The sequence below is a fragment of the Lynx canadensis genome, chromosome B1, assembly GCF_007474595.2.
Source record: "Lynx canadensis isolate LIC74 chromosome B1, mLynCan4.pri.v2, whole genome shotgun sequence".
NCBI lineage: Eukaryota > Metazoa > Chordata > Mammalia > Carnivora > Felidae > Lynx > Lynx canadensis.
Window position 1 is genome coordinate 156892549 of NC_044306.2, and position 10005 is coordinate 156902553.

The 10005-nt window shown below is 33.4% G+C and overlaps 1 pseudogene; it reads right to left on the reverse strand.

Moving 5' to 3' along the window:
• Positions 1-6115: 6115 nt before the first annotated feature.
• LOC115513186 lies at positions 6116-6208 on the reverse strand (annotated as a pseudogene).
• Positions 6209-10005: the final 3797 nt, after the last annotated feature.

Here is a 10005-nt window from a genome sequence, read left to right on the forward strand (position 1 = left end):
GTTAGCATGATATTTCCAATAGCATTTGCTCTTTCATGTCTCTGTGGCACATTTTGCTAGTTCTCACAATATCTCAATGTTTTTTTTTCCTCTTTATCCTCCTTGCTAATTTATTGGGAGCAGTGTTTCTTTTTCTTTATAGGGAAAGAGACAGTATTTCAAACTTTTTAATAGTTACTATATTTTTATGGTGAGCTGTATCAGTGATCTTATATGTTACTATGTTAACTGTTTTGGGGTACAATGAACTGCACCCATATAAAACAGTGAAATTAATCAACGGGGTGTGTTCTGACTGCTCCATCAACTGGCTATTCCCACATCTCATTCCTTCTCCTCAGGCCTCCGTAATTCCTGAGGCACAACAATATTAAAGTGAGACTAATTAAAAACCCTACAGTGGTCCCTAAGTGTTCAAGTGAAAGGAGCCACACATCTCTCACTCTAAATCAACATGTAGAAATTATTAAGCTTAGTGAGGAAGGCACGTCGAAAGACAAGATAATGCCGAAAACCTAGCCTTTTGTGCACTTACCCAAGTTGTGAATGCAAAGGAAAAGTTCTTGAAGGAAATGAAAAGTGCTGTTCCAGTGGACACATGTATGATAAGAAAGTGAAACAACTATATTCTTGATATGGAAAAAAATATTTTGGGAATCTGGACAGAAGATCAAGCCAGTCACAACATTCCCTAAACCAAAGTCTAATCCAGAGCAAGGCCCTAACTTTCTTCAATTTTATAAAGGCTGAAAGACTTAAGGAAGAAGCTACAGAAGAAAAGTATGAAGCTAGTAGAGGTTGGTTCATGAAGTTTAAGGGAAAAAATCCACCTCCATAACAAAAAAATATGAGATCAAGCAACAAATGCTGATGTAGAAGGTATAGTAGGTTGTGCAGAAGATCTAGCTAAGGTAACTAAACAACAGATTTTCAATGTAAACAAAATAGCCTTCTAGTGGAAGATGCCATCTAGGACTTTCATATCTAGAGAGAAGTCAATTCCTGGTTTCAAAGCTTCAAGGGACCCTCAAGGCTTCAAGGCTGACTGTCTTGCTAGGGGCTAATGCAGCTGGTGACCTGCAGTTGAAGCCAGTGCTCATTTACCATTCCAAAAATGCTGGGGCCCTTAAGAATTATGCTGAATGTCCTCTGTCTGTGCTCTATAAATGGAACAACAAAGCCTGCGTGATAGCATATCTCTTTACAACATGGTTTACTGAATGTTTTAAGCCCACTGTTGAGACCTATTGCTCAGGTAAAACAAGAAGTCTGTCAAAATATTACTAGCTGTTGACAATGTACCTGGGCACTCAAGAACTCTGATGGAGAGGTACACTGAGATTAATTTTGTTTCATACCTAACAAAACATCCATTTTGCAGTACATAGATCAAGGAGTCCTTTTGACTTTCAAATATTGTAATTTAAGAAATGTATTTCATGCAACTATAACTCCAATAGATAGTTATTCCTCTGATGGATATGGGCAAAGTAAATTGAAAACCATCTGGAAAGGATTCACCATTTTAGGTGCCATTAAGAACATTCTTAATTCCTAGAAAAAAGGTAAAAATATCAACATTAACAGGAGTTTGGAAGAAGTTGATTCCAACCCTCATGGATATCTTTGAGAGGTTAGAGATTTCTGTGACAAAAGTAACTGCAGATGTGGTGAAAATAACAAGATAACTAGAATTAGAAGCAGAGCCTGAAGATGTTACTGAATAGCTAGCTGCAAACTCATGACAAAACTTGAACATATGAGGCGTTGCTTCTCATGGATGAGCAAAGAAAGGGGTTTCTTGAAATGTAATCTGTTCCTGGTGAAGATTCTGTGAGGATTATTGAAATGACAATGAAGGATTAATATATCCCCTAAACTTGGTTGATGAAAGTAGTGGCAGGGTTTGAGAGGATTTACTCCAGTTTTCACAGACATTCTACTATGGGTGAAAGAACAGCATCTCATGCTACAGATAAATCATTTGTTAAATAAACAATCAATCAATGTGGCAAGCTTCATTGTCTTATTTTAAGAAATAGCTACAGCCACTCCAGCCTTCAGCAACTACTACTTTGATCACTCAGTGGCCATCAACGTTGAGGCAAGGTCCTCCATCAGCAAAAAGATTACAACTTGCTAAAAGCTCAGATGATGGTTAGCCTTTCTTAGTAATAAAGTATGTTTTTAAAATAATGTTTGTATATTGTGTTTTAGGCATAATGCTGTTGCATATTTAATAGACTACAATATAGGTAAATGTAACTTTTGTATTTACTGGGAAACCAAAAAATTCATTTGACTCACTTTATTGTGTAATTTGCTTTATTGCAGTGGTCTAGGACCAAATCCTGACATCTGAGGTTTCCTTATATGCACTGTTAGATCTTGCAAGCTCTGATTCCAGCTTATTTCTTTAGTTTCGTCTTATAATAATCCCCGTCATATACTCGTTCAGCCTCATAAACTTTTGGTTCCTGGGAGAGAGGTCATGCTTTCTTCACACATCCTTCTTTTGTACCTGTATATGCTGTGAGGGGTTTTGCCAGTCCCCTTCACTTAGGGGCATTTCCAGAGAACCCAAGAGATGGATTAGAGCATGTCACGATGCCACTTTGAGATCATTTTGTAACAATAAAACTCCAGTGTTCCATATTCCATTATGAGTTGGGTTCAAAATAGCTCATAAAACTTCCATGGAATGAGGTGTTAATGGAGGAGAGAGAGACAATACGACCTATTACAAAGCTTAAAAGTACCAAATGACAAGAAGGAAAATAACACCTAAAATATGAAATAACTTTATATTTTAGCATAGGCTAATGCCTCAGACTTTATCAGAACTGGAGAGTTAGCTGCAAGTCCATAATGCTGTGCTAAAATAATAGTGATACAGGTGATCAGCTGAGGAAAACTTTCAGTGTACAACAGAACAATGAACAATTATTTTAACTCTCTCCTTTGTTTACAGACTTGACTTTTTCATGTTAATAAGTATCCCAGAAGCCAAGCTTTTTAAGTCATAAATAATACCACTTATTTTGCAATTCCTTTTTCTAAGTGTAGAAGACAGCTGACCAAACCAAAGCAAACAACACTAAAGTATTTCATAAAGTGTAACACACAGAGGCCAAAATAGAGGTTTGCTATTATACCAATCCATGACATGGAAGACTTAAGTTCATTTGGACAGCAAAAGAGAGTGGTACAGTGTATTAATACCATGAGAATGGTGAATTATTTCTTTATACTCTGGAAAACTAGCTGTGCTGAGACTTAGCAACAATCTTAAAATAGATGGAATGTGTGAAAATCTGGTCATTGTTGTCAACTATTTTCATGTTCTTCTCTGTGATTTCCTTATATAAGGAGTATCCACTCCAAAGAAATTATGTGCTGCTTGTCAGAAAAATTTAAAGTTATGGAGATACAGAGAAAGAGAGAAAAGAGTCAAATATTTTCTTCAAGCAACTAGTTGTAACTTTTTGACTTATATTAGCACACTCGGTTGCCAGTTACCATGGCAGTTAAACCATACTCAAAGTTTTGACAGATTCCTGGAAAGTTAAAACAGATTCTCTATTTAAACATAAAAAAACTTGAAACTGGTAGACTTTTAAGGACTATAATTTATGTATTAATCCACAACAATTAATTATTGACCTTTGAAATACTAAAGAAAGGAACTAGAGGTAATTTTTCTTCAGTAAATTATATCAATCCAAGGATAAAAAAAAATGAAGCTTAAATTGGGCAGCAAATGGCAATATTTGTAATAGTTGTGATTCGTTTTGGTAAGTTCTAAAGTGATTTTTTTGTTGTAATATACATAATTTTAAATAATTAACTCATTTTTTTGTGATTTCTCCTAGTCTGTCAAGCAGTTAGCAATTTCAAGACTTTTGACCTTAATATATACCACAAAAGATTTTGGTTTTGAGAGAATAACTGGTGCAAAGGCCAAGTCTATGTTTCTCATTATGGTGGACAAATCTCTCCCAGAGGCCCCAGCCTATCTTGTCAGAGTTTACCACGTAACTCACTCTGTACACTTCAGAAACAACAACGTACAGATCATTATCTGTCTACTTCTTATGCCTCTTGGATCTGAATTTCTGTTTATAATCTCACCTGGTTTTGAGTTTCCCCATTCTTACTACCACCTCATGACATCATTGAAAATGAGGTTGAAAACAGTATCAGCAAAGTGAAAATAACATTTAAAATACAGTAACAGTTTTATCACTCCTCATAATATCAAGAATGTGGAGTAAAAACAAAATGAAACAAACAACTCATGCTTTGTGTGATGCACAAAAGCTAAAGTTCTCTGAAATCTTTCCTAATATGCAAAATGGGCGTAATGTGACTGAATCTGATGGGCTATTTTAACATTGGGATAAGTATGTAAATCAAGTCTATTCCTTAGTATATTATAAAACTTGGAGTTTTAGGAAATTTGGGATTTGTCAGGTTTTTTATTTTCAACCATGTATCTTATCCAATAGCAAAGCAAGTTGATTCTCGTTTCAGAATATACCTTTGAAATTATTTCTCAGTACCTTCCCCAATATTACTCTAGTCAAAATAATAACACAGTGAGAGACTTCTAACTCTATGCCCTCTTGCCCTTTACACCACTCCCATAATACTTAAAAAAAAAAAAAAGTTGCTTTACATTATTCAACTTTTCAAAGACCTGCAATGATTTCTTTCTACTTTTAAAATAAAACGCAGTGTAAATATTCCTTTTCAGGCTACATTAGGTTCCTAGCTTACTAGCTAATCTCAAAAACAAACCAAAACAAGAAAACCCAGAACTCCAAACCAAAACCAAAAACCAACCAAACAACAGAAACAACATCCACCTCAGGGCTTTTTCATTGTCATCTCTGAATGAAACATTCTATGCAGATATTCCAGTGGCTTATTGCCTCAACTTGTTGAGGTCTTTATACAAATATTACCTCCACAACAGTTTTTTGATTATCCAAACTAAAATGATATTCCCTCTCACTTTTTAATTGTATTCCCACTGCTTATTTTTTCTCCATGACACTTTATGCTACCTACCATTATGTTATCTATTTATTTATTTATTTTTAATTTTTTCCCCAACTCTAGAATCTAGGCTCTCAAAGGGCATTAGGCTCATTTTGTTTTCTAATAATCAATAATATGTGGTGTATAGTAAGTACTCAATACTTAGAGAAGTAATAGAAAAACATGATTTAATGAATAGAACATAACTAAGAGCTATCAGTATAACAAAAATATAATACAAATTACCTAATATACACCTCCAAACAATGAGGTGGGCATTTAATATATTTTAGATTTTATAGATAAAAATTGAGACCAAAAAAGCTTAAATTACTTGCCCAATATCTAAAATTACTCGTTCAATATCTTGTATCAAGTAGTTTTTTCAAACGTAGCTCTTTTGTCTCTCAAAGATCCTTTATCATTATCAAGAATACCACTTTCCTACCTTTTGGGATGAGCACTGGGTGTTGTATGGAAACCAATTTGACAATAAATTTCATATAATAAAAAAAAAAAAGAATACCACTTTCCTTTGGAGAACAGAGATGGAGCATGAGCTGATCAGTGATTTTTAGAGCAGGTTTCACATTAGAATTACCTGGGGAACTTAACTACTGAAGGTTAGACATCATTTCAAGACAACTGAATCAGAATATTGAGAGTAGGTCCTGGGCATTATATGGTTCTAATTCTGACACCCTAGGTGTATTAAATCCAAACTTGTATTTGTAATGTCAAGTCTAGTTGGTAGTTGATTTTTTCTTTCTCTTTTGTCTTTGTGTCATTGAAAAACAAACAAAAAACATTAGGGCAAATATTAAGTAAATTCATAAAATTAAATCAGACACACACAAAAAAGTACTTTTTATGTCATGGATAAAGGTAAAAAGAAAGCTTTCCAGAATTGTAGAAGCAAAATAAATTCAAAATAACACCTCAATGCGATACTCCTACATGGACCCTCAAAGGATAAATGAAAGGCCAGTTTGAATCTATTAAAAGCCTTAAGTATATATATACCCTATCACCGACAATTTTATTTCTTTCTTTTTAAAAATTTATGTCTTATAAAAAATATAGACAGTTCATGAGTTTGTGTGGGGGCATGCTAATCTTCTCTGTATCCTTCCAATTTTAGTATATGTACTGGTGAAGGGAGCACCCACAATTTTCTCAAAATTATCCTATAGAAATGCTCACACAAATGTGCAAAATATATATGTAATATTTATTTCAGCATTTTTATAATCTAAATCAATATAAACAAACATGGATAAGGAATAAAAGGACATTGTCTAGGTAGGAAAAAAGGACAAAAGAGCATCATCTTCCATCTCTGACACACATATTCACAAAACACCTTTAGATATAGAAAAATATTATTTCACAGGGATGTTTTAACATTGCAGTTTTGATTGACCACCTTCACTAGAAAAGTGACATGAGAGAAGGGCTCTGTCCTGTGCTGAGGTGCCAAGTTTTTGTTTCTGTTTCAATTAAAATATATGTGATGTATAACCTTGTATACATTTAAGGTGTACAGCGTGTTGACCTGAGACATTTACATAGTGTCATATGATTGTTAATGTAGCAATAATTAGTATTTCAATCACATCTTGACTTTTTTTCTTTTCAGTCATTGGAAAAATTGAGATTTAGTCCCAGCAAGTCTAATGATTATAATTCAAAATTGTAGTCTGTTTTCACTACTAATGCATTAGGTCTGTAGAATTTCTTTACTCATTGCAAGTTCATTTCCTTAAGCAACATCTCTCCAATTCTGTCACACACCCAAGACCCTGGTAACCTCATTTCAATTTCTGTTCTTACAAGTTTGGCTTTTTTAGGCCTCATATATAATATCAGATAGTATTTGTCTTTCTCTGTTCCATTCATCTCACTTCTCATAAGGTCTTCAGGATCCATCCATGTTGGCACAAATGGCTGGATCTCCATTCTCATGGCTAAAAAATATTACATTGTGGATATATACAGCACAATTCTTTATCCATTCACACAGTGATGGGTCCTTAGGTTTTTTCCACATCTTGGTTATGGTGAATAAGTCTGCAATCAACAAAGAAGTGCATATATCCCTTTCATGTCCTGTTTTCATTTTCTTTTCATGTATAACCAGAAGTGAAATTGCTAGATTGTATGATAGTTCCTTTTTTTTCTTAATGTTTTGAGGAATCTCCATATTTTTTTTCTATAATGGCTGCACCAGTTTACATTCCCATAGTGCACAAGCAAAAAGTTCCCTTTTTGTCCATCCTCACTTCATGCTATCTTGAGTATAGCCATTCTAACAGTGTAACATAATGTTTCACTGTGATTTTGATTGGCATTTTCCTGGTGATTAACGAATTTGAGCACCTTTTCATGTACCTGTTGGTCATTTGGGGAAAAAAAAATGTTTAGGTCTTCTGCCCATTTTTTTCATCAGGTTTTTGTTTTTGTTTTATGTTATTGAGTTGTATGAGTTCTTTATATATTTTGGATATTAATCCCTTAACTGATATATGGTTTCCAAATATTTTCTCCCACTTCATAGGTTGCCATTTCATTATGTTGATCATATCTTTTGATGTGCAGAAGCTTTTTATTTATTGTAGTCCCATTTGTTGATATTTGCTTTTGTTGTGTGTGCTTTTAGTGTCATATCCAAAAAAACTATTGCCAAGACTAATGCCAAGGAGCCTCTTTTCTGTGCTTGCTTCTAGGCATTTTATGGTGTCATATCTTATGTTTAAGTCTTTCATTCATTTTGAGTTAATTTTTATGAGTAGTGTAAGATAAGGATTCAAATTTATTTTCTGCATGTGCTAGCCTTCTCAGCACCATTTGTTGAAGAGACTATCCTTTCCCCATTGGTTGATCTTATCTCTCTTGTCATATATTAGTTGACATTATATATGGGAGTTTAATTCTGGATCTCTATTCTGTTCCATTGACTTACATGTCTATTTTTATGCCAGTACCATATTGTTTTAATTAGTATAGCTTTGTGGCATAGTTTGAAATTAGAAAGTGTGATGCCTCCTGGTTTGTTATTCTTTCTCAGAATTACTTTGGGTATTGAGGGTCTTTGCTTATTCCATACCCATGTGAGGATTGGTTGTTCTATCTCTGTGAAGAATGTTGTTGGAATTGGTGTTTGAGTTGTAGATGGCTTTGGGTAGTATGAGCATTTTAACAATATTAATTCTTTAGATACATGAACATGGAATGTCCTTTCATTTGTTTGTGTTGTCTTTGATTTATTTCAAAAAATCTTGTAGTTTTTGTCATAGAGAGCATTTTCTTTCTTGGTTAAATTTATTCCTAAGTATTTAATTGTTTTTGATGCTATAATGAAAAAAAAGTTCCTTTTTCAGATATTATTAACATAGAGAATTGCAAATGATTTCTGTATGTTGATTTTATATACTGTAACTCTATAAAATTCATCGATTAGATCTACCAGGTTTTGGCTTAGACTTTGGATTTTCTATGTAAAAGTCATATTATCCTCAAATAATGACAATTTTGCCCTAATTCCTCTAGCTAGGTTTCTAGTACTGTACTGAATAAAAGTGTTGAGAGTGGGAATCCTTGTCTTGGACCTGATCACAGAGGAAAAGCTTTCAATTTTTTACCATTGTATATGCTGTGGGTTTGTCATATATGGCTTTTATTATGTTGAATTATGTTCCTTCTAATACCCAATTTGTTCCTGTTTTTTTTTAATCATGAAAGGATGTTGTATTTTATCACATGCATTTTTTGTACCTATTGAGATGATCATGTGATTTTTATCTTTCTATTGATATGATGTATCACATTTATTAATTTTTTATATGTGAATCCTCCTTGCATCCCAGGGATAAATTCCATGAGGTCATAGTATATAATCCTTTTAATGTGTGGGTTTGCTAATACTTTGAGAATTTTCATGTCTCTATCCATCAAGAATACTAGTCTATAGTTTTCTTATACTGTCCTTATCTTTCTTTGTTATCATGGTAAGCTGGTCTGATAGAATGAGTTTGGAAGTATTTCTTTTTCAATTTTGGGAGGAGAGTTTGAAAATTATTAGTGTTAATTCTTCTTTAAATGTTTGATAGCTGTTGTGAAGCTGTCTGGCCCTGCAGTTCTGGGCTCTGATATTTCAATTACCAATTCAGTCTTTTAACTTATTATTGGTCTGTTCAGATTTTCTATCTCTTCCTGATGTAATCTTGGTATATCGTGCATTTCTAGGAATTTATGTCTTCCAGATTATCTAATTTGTTGGCATATGATTATTCACAGTAGATTCTTATCATCCTATAGATTTCTCATTACAGCATGTCTCCTCTTTCATTTCCAATTTTATGTGTTTGAATCTTCTTCTTCTTTTTTTTTTTTTTAGTTTGTTAAAGGATCATCAATTTTATCTTTTTGAAAAATCAGCCCGTAGTTTCATTGATACTTTATTTTGTTTTTCTTATTTCTCCCTCTTTACTTCCATTTGGATCTTTATTATTTCCTTCTTTCTGCTAACTTTGGACTTAAATTGTTCTCCCCACCTCCCCCCACTTCCTTGAGGGGTAAAGCTGGGGTATTCATTTGGGATCTTTCTAATTTCTTAATATAAACATTTATAGCTTAAACTCTTCTCTTAAAACTCTTACAACATCACTTTTTCAGATATTTGATTTTTTTTAAATTTTTTATTTGACCCATTGGTTTTTCAGATGTGTAATGTTCAGTTTCCACATATTTATAGATTTTCCAGCTTTTCTCTTGCTGTTCATTTCTAGTTTCATACTGTTGTGTTCATAATGAGTTATTGGTTTGATTCAATATTCTTAAATTTACTAAGACTTGTTTTGTATCCTATCATATAATCTATCCTAAAGAATATTTTTTTTGCCCTTAAAAAGAATGTGTATTTTGCTGCTGTTGCATGGAATGTTCTGTAAATATCTAAGCCCA